Genomic DNA, 13,635 nt, shown 5'->3' on the forward strand with positions numbered 1-13,635 from the left:
ACTGCCTTAATTACTGACTACATTCGCCCCAACATCTCCTCCCACATCCACTGTAGAGATTGTATGATCACTCACAAACAATCAGGAATGACGGGTTCTGTTAAATGTATACATTTTCAACCTTATCCTGCTGATACATGAAATAAATCACCTTTAATAAGCTTTAAAAGTAGATTAAGGTGTTGGTGAAGTGGTAAAGAAATAAGAAGGTAGAACCTAACAATTCAATAACTTAAAAGCCTCCAAACAAAGATGATAAAACTGTTGCTAATGGGGAAAATGTTTCCAGCTTATGAAAAATATAAAACCTAATAAATCTGTTGGGTCTCATTTGAATTCACAGGAAAAGCAGCGACTCTGGTTTCATGCAGAATTTTAATATATGTGCAAACAAAGGCAGGTGGCAAGGTCTCATCAGTCAAGGAATTTATCCTTTGGAATAACATTAAACTTATTAAACTGTGCTGGTTTTGTGAAGTACTGACTTTTTCTAATAGTTTTAACCACTCACTGCTTTCTTTCCGAGAAGTTAATCACATTCAAAGAGACTTGGAGCCTCTCATTTAGGTGAGCTTTGTCTTCCATTACCATAGATAATGATGCCTTTGGTTTCCCAACAGCACACTGCTGAGCTACTCATATATTAGGCCTGTGAATAATATTACGTTACATCACTGGGTTTTTGTCTGAGTTGAATCATTAAGAAAAATAAAACAACTATTTCTTTGTTGGTTTGATTTGCATAATTTGACAAACTAGTAACAACGTTACTAGTTTTGTCAAAGATACACCACATAGTGTTCGCCAATCCTGGAGGGCCTCAGCAGAGGTCTCTGCAGCCGTTAATGTGCGGTGGTTCAAAAATATCCAAACTAACAAAGTTAGAGGCTAAACGGAAGCTATAAACTAAAGTCCCCTTAATGTGCAGGTGGATCAGGGACTGAACCTATGTATCCACAAAACACTCCAGATGTAGCGCTAACATGTGACCACTGCACCTCTGTATGCACCGACACCTGCCTGTGTGTAAGGTCTGCAGCTTTTGCTTTGACTGAGTAAAACTAGACAGTGTTACTATGCAAAAGGCCTGTGTGCAGCACTTCCAGACTGGTAATAATATCAGGAAATACTAAGTATTGATCATATTAAGGATAATAGTAATTTAGAAAAAGAGATGCACTTTCCTAACGGTAATGTGGACAGACTGCTGGGCCTCTTTTTTTCACTTAATTTTTTTTAATAATCTATTTTTTTTTTTGTTTTTCAGCTATTTATTTTAAACAAGTAATAAAGTCTGCATGGTTCACATTCTACTTTTTTTTTCTTTGTGAAAACAAACGTGATTTCATATTTTATAAATGTAACTCTTTCAGCATAAACACAATTTCTGTGTAATAACTTAATTCATTGTGTCATTCACATTTTTGCAAGAAGCAATTAATTGTGAATAATTATGGCTAGATTTGCAATTAATTACAGCAATACTCTTGAATTGGGGAATGCAATGTACAGTGAGGCAGTAAGAAGCCTTTTGTCCTGTTTATGAATATATTTCTAGGGTTCTATCAAATCCATTTTATTTTTTTCCAGAATTCGTGTTTTCCACTTGAATCTTTTAAATTCCGTTGGAAAATTCATTAACATTTTTTAGAGGAAATATTAGTTTTTAACTCCTGTGAGTAAACAAAATAAATACTAATAAATTTAAAAAAAAACTCATAATTAAACAAAAATATGTCAAAAATAAAGTAAAAGGTAGATATGTTGTAGTGACATGGATTATTCTGACTGCTCCTTTTTAATTATTTATATGTCATATAAATTAACCTAATTGAAATTATCCTATCTTTTGTAGCTCTTATGAGATGTTAGAATGTAACATTCTAATAACGTTGCTCCAATGGACTTTTATTTTGTAAACCGGAAGTTCCCACTGAAACGGTTGTACTTGAGGTAGCTTTCTGACTGTGCATGTGTACCTACGAGGCACGGACAAAAGGCTGGAATAAAAAGAACTAAAGGACAACACGGACTGAATTATTCTTAGTTAGCCAGACATAACAGTTCAAACACTGAGCAGGGGAAGATGATTAAAGCTGATCAGGTATTCACGGAGCACCGCTGCGCTACACGAAAAACAGTCGGTGTTGATTTGTGTTGATTTAAAACGGTGTTTGTGGTGATTTAGGCAGAGTTTAATGCAGCCAGGACAGGAAGTGTGAGGGCGGTGCACCAAATAAGCGATCCCCAGAAACATTTCCCCATAAAAACGTTCTTTGGCCCATGGTGACGGCGTTTCACGCCAATTCTGTCCATTTCGGCTTTTAATCGTTTTCATTGGTCGTTTTAAAGTTTGCATGTTTTCCCCGTGTGTGCATAAGTTTTACTAGCTCTGCCCTAAATCCAGTTCATGGCCTTAATACAGAGAATAATCTGATTACATGCCATCACTGTACATGGTGTGACATGTCTTGGCTTCATGTCCTGGTTACATGGACTCAAGACTCCTTTGATCTTTAATTTCTGATTGGTCTGATTTGATCCAATTTTTTTAAACAATTTTTAATCAATTTTCAGACACTGATCACTATTAATGGTGTATTCATTGTTTCATTGTTCAAAGCCAAGTGCATTATATTTGTTGCACAACTTTTGAATGTCTCATGGATTTCAAAAACACTAATGAGCAAATATAAAATAAAACTACCCAGAAGTATTTTAAAAGTATCTTTTTAAAAAGTTCATGATACAGGTTTACTTTTTCCTTTGACTCTTTATCATCTTCCGCCAAGTTTACCTTCTCTTCCATCCTGGAACCTAAACGCTCCATAACTCCCTACAGAGAAGTCCCAACCAATCCCACTTTTCAGTTTAAAGTGGGATAAATTGACATACAATTATACCAACTCTGACTGTGCCTCTATCTGTTTAACTGTGGCTTCATATGGACACATGGTAGAGGCGCTCGTTTCTCTGGACTGAGCTCAAAGGAAGCTGTTTCCCACGGCTCCCAAACGTGAAGAAATGACAAACCCAAGGTGACGAGCTGAGAGTCAATCCATCAGTTCGAATGAATTTCCAGTAGCACTTGTGTGGATGGGGTGATAAAGTTCAAGAAATAACATTACTGTAACATTGGATTGAGGTCATTCGGGGTGAAAACTGCTCAACCAAGCGTTAAACTTCAACTCGGTGGAATATTTTTGGCTACAGGGATCGGTCACATGTTAATGGGCAACGAGGAGCTAAGTTTAAATTCATATTGCGCGACACATTTCTAAAAGTCCAGGTTACATTGGTTTTTAAATTGGTGAAGTTTTGCAGTGAATTCAATCAAAAATGGAGGACCATGAGTTGATTCACTCATGTGACTTAACTTTAATACATTTTGTCAATTTTGTTCCTTCGCTCTGTTGGGCAAAACTGTGGATATACAGAAATACTGAACTTTTCAGTCAATCAACATAACTTTATTCATGAAGTGCTTTTCATGCAAACAGTTGTCATAAAAGGTGTGCTACTGGGTAAACAAAGCAAAGCTAATAACTGTCAGAATAACCCACTCTGCACCCCGTTTATCTTTGTTTTAGTATTTGCGTAGAAAGCCTATAAAGAAAGTCAACACATTTTGCTATAAATCTTGTGACGCTAAACTGATTTAACTTCAGTGCTTTTATATATATATGTGTATATCTACACACACTAATGAAGACTAAGATAAAAAAATAATAAACAGCAATAACATATATATAATTTCAGCTGAGTGCTAATGATTCACTCATGGGATAATAAACCCAGGAGGAGGAAAGTTGTTTAGTAAATAACTTTAAGAAACTTAAATAAGCTTAAAGCTGATATCCGCAGTTTCTGATAAACGTCTCGATGTCCCTCCTTAAACAGCCTCATTTCCTCCGACTGCCTCTGCCAATTTACCAGAAGCCACGCCTCTACTTTTCTGCACGCGCGTCACGGAACTTAACGTCGCATCGGGTCACATTGATATAGGTCTATGAGTCAGGTAAAAGCCAAAATCATATTTACCTGTTTGCTGTTGTGATGCACGGCCTTGTTTCCGTGCACAGTTCAGCATTCACTTTGATTGACAGTATCTGATACAGGAAGTCGAAGCCTATTGGCTGGGCTATTATGGTGCTCGTTTCCATTTCTATAGGGGTCTATAGGACGAAGACGGGACTTGTATACATCAACGTATATGAATGACCACCGGCAGTAGACCATAGCATCTCAAAAGATTGATACATAAACATAGATTTCTCAGAAACTCCAGATATCAGCTTTAATGATATACTGTAAAACCATCCAACAGCGGAATCGCTGATGTTTTTGTTTCGGGCTTCAGCTGTACTCAATTTGAGTCTCCTTGAAAAAAGCGCTATCTACATCCAAGCCATTATTATTATTAGTTTATTTGCAGCTAAAAGTCATGTGTAAAAAAGCTGTTTGTAAAACGAGTGTTAGCCAAAAAGTCAGTGAGCAGAAATCTGTAGTTGATTTGTTAATCCTGTCTCTGTGGAGTTATTGCCAAGAGTTTATACCATTACAGTAACTAAAGCCTTATGTTTTGGCTGATGTGAGTCTCGGCTGGAATTTAAAAACATTCCTTGACAATGGGTGGGACTCCTGGAGCAGTTAAGACACACCCAGTCATTCTCAAACAGAAGCCCCCTCGCTAGTTAGCTATTTTTTATAGAAAGGGTTGTGCCAACGGTGGTGTTTTGTGATGTAAGAAGCCTTGAAAATATCAACACCACCATTCTCAACCAATAGCAAAATTTGATTGTAATGGGTTTCAACCCATAGAGGGCAGTCACTCTTAAATTTTTACAACATTTTAATACAAAAACACCAATGGTATGACAAGAATCAGTCACCACTACTTCCTACCTAAATACATCTGTGGTTTAGTTACCCTTTAAAGAGTTTTTAACAACTGGTCTATGTAAGGTAAGTTGCCATTGGCTATCCAAAAGTTGCTGAAAGTCGTTGGATGATGTCATTGCCCAATATAAATACTGTATGTTGCCCACTTAATTATAGCTGTAGCAGAGTGATGCCATTGTGGGAGCTTGGATATGTGAGAGACAAAAAAAAACAAAACACCCTGAATATGTTTAGAACTACACATGTCACAGTAATAATGTGGTGGATTGTTAGGTTAAGCTGCAGAGTGAGCACTCCTTTCTTCATAAGGCTGAATTAGTCCAGGACTATGTCTAAACTAAGGGAGAGTCTAATTTTAGTGTTCTTTTTAGTGAAGATACTGTCTAGTTTCTAGACTTTCCAGAAGTAGCTTTGAACTTCTTCCGTAAGGACATTTAAAAATCTAGCACTTTTGGCTCACAATGATTAGGCCACCCACTTATCGTTAAGAAAGATCACTGATATAATCTCAAAATGTCCCCAACACCACCAGAAGAAGTGAGTACAATTGTTGCTAGTCTCTATCTTAGAGTCGAAAAAAACAAAGCAAAACAGAAGAACCTCTAGGTTTAGTTTTTGATAGTTGTTGATGTCTTTAGGTTATCTTCCAACATGCTAGGAGCATATACAAAGGTCCTTTCCTGTTGATTTCTTGTTTCTGAATGCTGTTTGTCTGTGTGATTAAAATGGGATTCAGCACATTTTGGCAGTCAATAGTAAAGAACAGCCTGCAGTGCACTCAACACCTGGGAGAACACGGCTCAGTCTGTTGTAGTGAAAACAAGGGATAATGCAGTCTTACATTCACCTTGCTTTTTGATCAGCAGTTTGTTTAAAAATGCAAAAGAGAAAAGAAATAAAGCATCTAAAATATCTAGTGTCAAGTAAAGTACCAGCAGTCAATGAATAACCCAAAAGAGTATTTATTTGAACCTAGAAATTGTACAGGATGTGTTTGAGTTTACAACACCATCATAAAAGAAAAGACATATACTTTCTATCCAAACTGTAACCAAGGGAGTCTCCAAGGAGGGCATCAGAAAAGTGAGCAGGTGAAAATCTAGGAAAGGGAAGTTGGAGTGTGGCAAAGTGAGCCAATGGAATCGTGTGGAAGAAAGAGAGAGTGAGTGAGAGGTAATGAATAGCAAATCAGCTCCTTTATAAAACCCCTGCTTTCAGTGTTCCATCAGAGGAGCCTGGATTGGCAATTTTCCTGCGGCACAATAGAGCAGGCCCAAGAGGAACCCTGGCCTTAGTTCAGAATAGAAGAGAGGAAAGGGAGGGGGAAAATAAAGGAAGCAGAGAGACCTCGCCAGCACCCAACCTTTCCAACCCAGTCAAGTTTTGAATAAACAGTGCAGACAACAGGAGGTACTCAACAGTGGCTCGCCCTTTGACTATGCCTTTTCATGTGTATTTTTTCTTTTTTTATTGATGTATGAGGTAATGAGAGGGAGCCTGTAAAGGAGCGCAACAGTCATTTGCATTGAGGAACTCCTTTTTCCCTCTGTGAAGAATAATAGCCTCAGGGATGGAGAGAAAAGAGTGGACAAGGTTTGGTTTGGAGCGAAAGCAATGACAGTAAGTTCAGTCGGTACTCTGTGGGGTCAACACCCTTTTTTCCCTGTGTATCTGCTGTCTTCACTCTGTTCTGCTTGAAGTACACATACATATTAATTCAACAGCAGTTGCAGACCTTTGATAGTGGACCTCATTGCAATGATGAAATAAGGTGGAAACTTTTTGAGTTTCATTGGCTTTCGCACACAGGTTGAATTCAGAACAGTACATAATGCACATTTCACTGTTAGGCGTTAACATGCACAGGTGACGCTCATTATATACATGATTTCAATAAAGCACTTTGAGAGTCGAGAGAGGCACAATATAAACATTTGATTACTCTTTTACGTCGATTAAGGGTGAAACAATTCATCTTCTACATTAATATATATTTTATAGTCCTAAGATCTTAATATATTGATCTGTACTTAACAAGTTGGCCTTCCAGATGACATACTATTTTGATCTAACATCATTCATCTAGTAAGAATGTAATGAAATTTTGTGGCAGAAAATTCTGCGAAATAAAAAAAATGACTATAAAATTCACGAAAGGTTCTTTTCATTATTTATTTGTGAAGCAAAACACTCCCACACACTGTCTCCAACTTTTACAGTCAAATTGTTTTTCATCAACAAAAATTTGTTACTCTTCATTAGGAATTTATTTTACTTTTTTTTTATACATCTTGAGTATTTTGTATCGTCAGCACTTTATCATATTGTATCGTGAGTAAAGAATTTCATTACACCCAAAGTATTTACTTCACAGTCACACTGCGTGAATTATTGGCTAAAAAATTGCTGAATCCATTTCTCGTCACTGAATTATTTCAGATCGTATCGTTCTAAATTAGCCAATATAGTCTTTGAATTGACAAACATGAATTATAATACAAATCGAATCGTTGTTAAAACAACACCCCTAATGTCGATGGATGGAACAGTAGATAGATAATTTACTAGATGTCAATACATAGACTACAGATAAAGGGCTAGGGGCTCTATTCTCCCATGTGCGTAAGTCCAAAAAGCCACTACGCGCCTCCATCCCAGTTACGCACTCTGGGTGGAGCAGCCCTGAAATGTGGGTGTTCCCATTCAAATCTGGCTTTACACGCATTCTCGTAAGTCTGCGTAAGTCCTTTTCCTCTTACGCGCTTCTAACCCTGGAATAAGTGCAACGCCCCGATAAGGTGAAACATTATATTGCACTAGAAATATGGACTTAGTTTCATTTGAAGCCACACGGACTTGTGCGTCACGCAGCAGCAGCTGTGATCACTCAGCTGCTGCTGCACGATTAACTAAAACTGACAGACGCAGACTTCTGTCCACGTTGGTCACAGTGATTTAACTATTTTCATACTATGTCCAACATAAAGTTATGGTTTGATCCACTAAAGAGTGAAACAATCTGTCATATGCAGATGAGGATGGACCACAAACTGTTCCTACACATATTTAAATGAGGCTCAGGTCGCTTTAAACCATTTATATTTAAAACTGTGTATAATGGAAGCTAATAGTTCTGTTTCAATGCAATCCCTCTGTATTAAAGCACGACGCTCTGCGGCCGGGTTATTTACTCATATCTCCAGCATCTAACTCAGTCACGCTTTACAGCGATGATGATGATGATGATCAAGGAAAGAGATTTTAACTGTGACCCAGTCACACTGCAATAATCTGATCAATCATCTGATCAAATCAACCTGTTACATTGTTTATCAATGGTGTTTCAAATTAAAAGTGAACTTTATCATTTTCATGGATTTCAATGACATTTACAAGCGTTGGAAAAACTTCGTTCCGTGATTTCTAGACGGCCCAAAAAAAATTACATCAGCGCCTCCTTTCCTTCAGCCCGCCTTCATTCACACATATGTGCTTTTGGTCTACCTTACGCGCGGTGGGCGTGTCAGCAGCCTGGACCGGAGAAAACGCATAGGAGAGAAGCGCGTAACTGCAAGGGGTGCAAAAAAGCGCTTAAGTCCAGACGGGAGATTAGAGCACTAGATGAATGGTAAATAGCGAGATATAAAACTGGATAACTTTTATCTGGATGCAACTTGCATAGAGCATCATCGAGATGTTCAATTAACAAACTACAGGGGTTGTGTAAAAAAGGTTACAAAACATGAAAAAAAAAATCCTGCATTAGTGCAAATGTAATGCAATAGTAATTGTAATATCACAATTTGGCAAACTTAAAATTTTAAAATGTACTTTTAACATTTAGTTTACATATCCGAGGATGTCAATAAGGGATTGTTTACAGTGGAGATCAAAACAAACTTTCGAGCGGGAATTTTACCCTTTGACAAAAAAAAGTTCAGAGTAACTGATATTTGATTTATTGATTCAATGAGGCCTACAGTGTTTTTATCTATTACATTTTTTTTGTCTCTGGCAGTTTTTGATATACATTATTATACAATGGTTCTCAAAGATGAGGTGGTTTAAAGTGCAGTGGCACAAGGCTTAGTAGAAAACCATGCATGAATTTGTAAAAATAAAAGTATGGATTTCCATCGATTTTGACTGAAATGTAGGACAAAGCCCTTGCCAGTTCACTAGGGGACGGGTAGCTTTTGTGTTTGAAAAGGATTACATTTTTAAGGGACTAACGGAAACCCCAGTTGTGTGGCACTACCAGAGGCGACTCTGGAGGAATAATAACTCTCAGTTGTCATTAGGATGAAACCAGACGGACTTGGCAGAGCTGTTGGGAAATGGTGCCAGTGCACACAACTCAAACCTGCCTCACATCACTCGCAGCCACTCAGCCCCTGAAAGAGAAATATTTTCCCTTTGCATTAAGTGTTTTGTAGTTGGCTGGCATTCGATAGAGAGAAAGCTGATCACACTCTAGCCAACGCTGGCATTGCCACAATGTTGCAAAGCCCGAATAACCAGTTTGCTATGTAACTTGGAAAAGCAAAATGAAAAGGACTCCATTGTAATTCAACATAACATCTGATTACAACAAATATCTGCCCCAATGAGCTAAATGTATGTTGGCATTCAAAATGGATTACGGTTTGAAGAAGTCATAATAGATTTGTCTTTGCATTAATATTATTTGCAGTCTTTAAGAACCCTATGACAAGAATTACACTTTTCTTACTTTTTATGTGTAAAATAACATTGACCAAAAGAAAGGAAAACATCTTGAGTTGTGACAGAATAGTTTTTAATATTGTTGTCTGCCAATGTACAAAAAGATTGTAGAATGAAGCAACTTTAGTTATTCTTGCATAGATTATTCACAATCAATTATTTTCTTTCTAAAGCCAATCCTGAAGGTTAACCAACCTACCATAGATGATTTGTGGTAAAATAAGAGTAAAATAGGCTACTATTGAAAACACTGGCATGCACAGGCAGTGGACACGCTTCTACTTCTGGACACTTTAGGAACTGCTTTGTTCAAGGAATTATTGAGCACTCCTGCGGAATGATGGTTCCGTTACGTAACACGACTATGATTTCTGACCCGCCCATTAAATCCTAAGCACAGAAATTTTAAACACAGTTTGTGAAGCCTAGCTCGGAGCTCCACAATTAATTTGGAAATGGTTGAATGACTTTTTACCTGTTTTAAGAAATACATTTAGGATCAATTTAATGTGTTTATCAGAAAATGGCTGAATTTGCTTTACACAGACTTTATTATTATTTAAATACTTAAATGCTTTTACTTAAGTTACTTTAACTTGAATTGGAGTATTATTTATTTTTTGTACAGTGAGTGTTGTTACTTTGGCTTGGATAATGAAGTTTTAGCACTTTGTCCATCTCTGATCACGTAGAACATGTCGACTCCTCAATGGCTTCAGGCTTTAAGGGACAATCCTGAAAAATGATTGGAACCCATCAATGGTCTGCAGATTGACATTGACTGCTGTCTATTGATTAGTTTTAATGATCCAGGAGGACATGATTAGAAAACACTGGCTTGAGTTTTTTTAACTGTGATTTTTTTTAAATGGGTGTGTAGCTTTTCTCTAACACCAGGCCAATGCGTTGTGAATGGTAATCAAATGGCTTTCAGGACAAAGATTAGAAGTTTCTCAGTCTGTTCAGTGCTGAACTCAACACTATAACTCCATTCTTGAGATAAGCAGTGAAGCATTTAGACAGCTTTGGAGATTTGAGGTGACTTGGAATGGAGTGAGCTTTCCTACTCTGCTGGAAGACTCAAACTCAAAGAAGGACCTCATGGTTGGACAGAAGGAAGTTAATGATGCAAAGGTGACTACATGAGTCAATGACTTCTAAAAGAATATAGTCATGTTGTATTGATCTATGATGCATGCACCAAGGATCATCTGCTTGAAAAAAAGATGTAACTGGTTGAAGGGAATGCTCGAAAGTTTGTTTTCATCTCCAATGTCATTATGGACATTGTTGGAAAAGTTTTGCACTTTGCATTGTGGGATGTGGAGTATTGTAGACGGATGCATGAAGGGGATTTAACTTCATTCTTATCGTGATTTCTTGTTTGCCCCTGAAAACGTTAACAATGTGACTTCCCAACAAATTTATAGTGTTTTCATGAAAAAATTCAAATCTGACCAAAGTTGAATGTCTCTCAGAGTGAGATGATACCACTGGGAACAAACTACAACAAAAATGGTGCCAAACCAATCACTGATATCCTTGTTTTGTGAAGAACTCATGGTAAGAATGAAGTGAAAACACTATCTGTATATGGGACTCCAAATCCCACAATGCAATGCGCTAAACTTTTCCATCAATGTCCATTAATAAAGTGTTGACAGTGGAGATCAAAACAGACTTTTGAGTGGCAATTTCAACCTTTTACATTTTTTTGAGCTAATGATCTTCAATGTATTGATTTTTTTTGGCAGTTGATTAAAACAAATGCAACATGTTTTTGGCCACTTGTGACACAAAACCTACCTAATATGACTTCTAGCCTTATTGGTGAAACTTGCTTATTAGTGTCTAAGTTTGTGACAGGATGCGACTGGTTAAATGAGCTGCACCTCATTGAGTTTCTGTTCTTTGGCCCTGGTTCCATTGATGTGTTGAGACTGATTTGGCCCCATGCAGCGATCCTCCTGCTGCCTATCAGCAGGGCCCATATGGATCGCTGCAGGACCAACTCACAGATGGACTTGATGGGGGTTCGCAGACAGCCTGGCAGACTCTCCAGCACCGCATCTCATCATTGACCCTCAGAGTGGCAGCACATCACACGGCCACATCAGGCAGATTTCTGATTCATCCCTTAGAAATGCCACGAGTCCAATGCTAATATTTCCTAGCCTGTTTGCTCTGGCTGTGTGTTTTTCACGCCAATTAGCACCCAGAGTTACCAGGCGTCCATTGAAAAGCACATAAATAATGCTTTTTGTTGTTTTAGAGCTTTGAACTGCAGGCTTTGTTTTTTGGTCTCTGTACAGACAGAAGTAAACAGTTTGATTTTGAACTAGATTTTGTAATTTATTATCTACTTTACTCAGGTTGTTTACAACACTATTATTGGTGGAACTTAACAGTTTGAACTGCATCTGAAACAGAGGAAAAGTTGTGATGATATCCACAACATTGGAGGTCTCCAGAAGGAAGGATATGTACACGTGTTTGAAAACCTTTTAGTGGAACGAGAAAAATGCATTTATTAATTTATAATTATACTGAATTTGCAGAATTGAATGTGGGTTCATTAGATCAGGAAAATTGGTAATTAATCAAAGATTCAAGAACCAATTCAAAAATATTATTAAATATTATTTATTTGAATTTTTATATCAAAAGTAATTCAACCAAATGTTTTAAAAAGCAAACAAGTGCCAGTATATTATGAGCATAATGTCTGATATTGTGATATTTATTACTATACATTAATGTGTGTTATAAGGTAATTATATACATAATGTCTTGATTCACCAGCTCCATACTGTGAAAAAGGTATCATTTTCACAGTATGATATAAACTTGTCATACCACCCAGCACAACTTCTAAATCATTTAATTTCTATTCATTTATTTTACTTCTGTTTGAAATCAAGCATTCATTAATATTTAATTTTGTTTCCCCTAACTCTGGCTACTTTATTCATTTATTTACATGGAAAATCCAATCATTATTTGAAGTTATACCATCAAGAAATATGTTTTATTAATAAGTTGTTAAAAGCTAAACAAAGTACGTCCACGTTGGCCACTTTTCTGAATAAATTATTGGTTTTACGGCATCCTCAACCAAAATAAGAAAGACTGCTCAGCTGAAAGATTATTTTCTGTAACCTTTCCTGAAGGGAATGAGAGGTGATTTAGATGCTGCAGATGCAATAAGAAGCAAACTGTGACATAATGATTACTTCAGGAATTGCAACATTCATGTAACTCCAACTGGTTTGATGAGGTTAAAGGCATCCGATGGTTGCCATGGTTGCGTAGACTTCCCTGTTTTAAGGGTAAGTGCAGCATCAAAATCGTCCACTGTAATGTTATTGTTTTTCTTGGGATTAACATCATAAAATCGAAGGAACTGGACGACACGTAACGAAGCATCAAGGTTATCTCTCCAGAGACTTTCTATGGGAGCGTTAATTTGTAAAAATAATTATTACGTAGGATTGATTTCATTATGAATCTCCAAAATGGTGATGCCCACATGTAAAGGGATATTATGTGTTTTTGATGGTTAAAAGTTGATGAATAATAAAAAGTAAGTAATTCAAGTCAGAAATATCTTTGCAGAGAGATCGTCTAAAAAGCAGTGGTTCTAAACCTTTTCAGCCTGCGACCCCCAAAATAACGGTTCCAGAGACAGGGGACCCCCACTGGACCTGTAGGTGGTTGAACACAGACGTGAACATTGAAGACATATCATGTCATATGGAGACAGGGACATCTATAAGGGGGAATAAAGGGGAGAGTTTTTTGGGGCTCATCCATGAAGTCAGTGAAATGATGGTCCATTGTTTTATTTATTTATCTGAATAATATCCACTGTTATCTAGGAAGTTTATTTTTTGCACCATGGTATAAAGTAATCTTAAAGCCTGTAAATCCAAAAACAGACGGAAACATGTTGAAAAGGTATCAAAGTGTCAATTTTGGCTTAAAACCGGCAGAAATGGGAGTAATGTA

At 37.2% G+C, this 13,635-nt stretch overlaps 1 long non-coding RNA gene and 1 pseudogene across 1 annotated transcript; both read left to right on the plus strand.

The window, feature by feature from the left end:
* The window catches only part of LOC114473366 (netrin receptor UNC5D-like), a 278,176-nt pseudogene that overhangs the window by 79,056 nt on the left and 185,485 nt on the right, over window positions 1-13,635 (plus strand).
* Window positions 5,068-13,367, plus strand: LOC114473367 (uncharacterized). The gene is made up of 3 exons (XR_003675242.1): window positions 5,068-5,079; window positions 8,877-8,883; window positions 13,260-13,367. It is a non-coding gene; the product is annotated as an uncharacterized LOC114473367 (long non-coding RNA).

This window comes from Gouania willdenowi, chromosome 12, assembly GCF_900634775.1.
Source record: "Gouania willdenowi chromosome 12, fGouWil2.1, whole genome shotgun sequence".
Classification (NCBI taxonomy): domain Eukaryota; kingdom Metazoa; phylum Chordata; class Actinopteri; order Blenniiformes; family Gobiesocidae; genus Gouania; species Gouania willdenowi.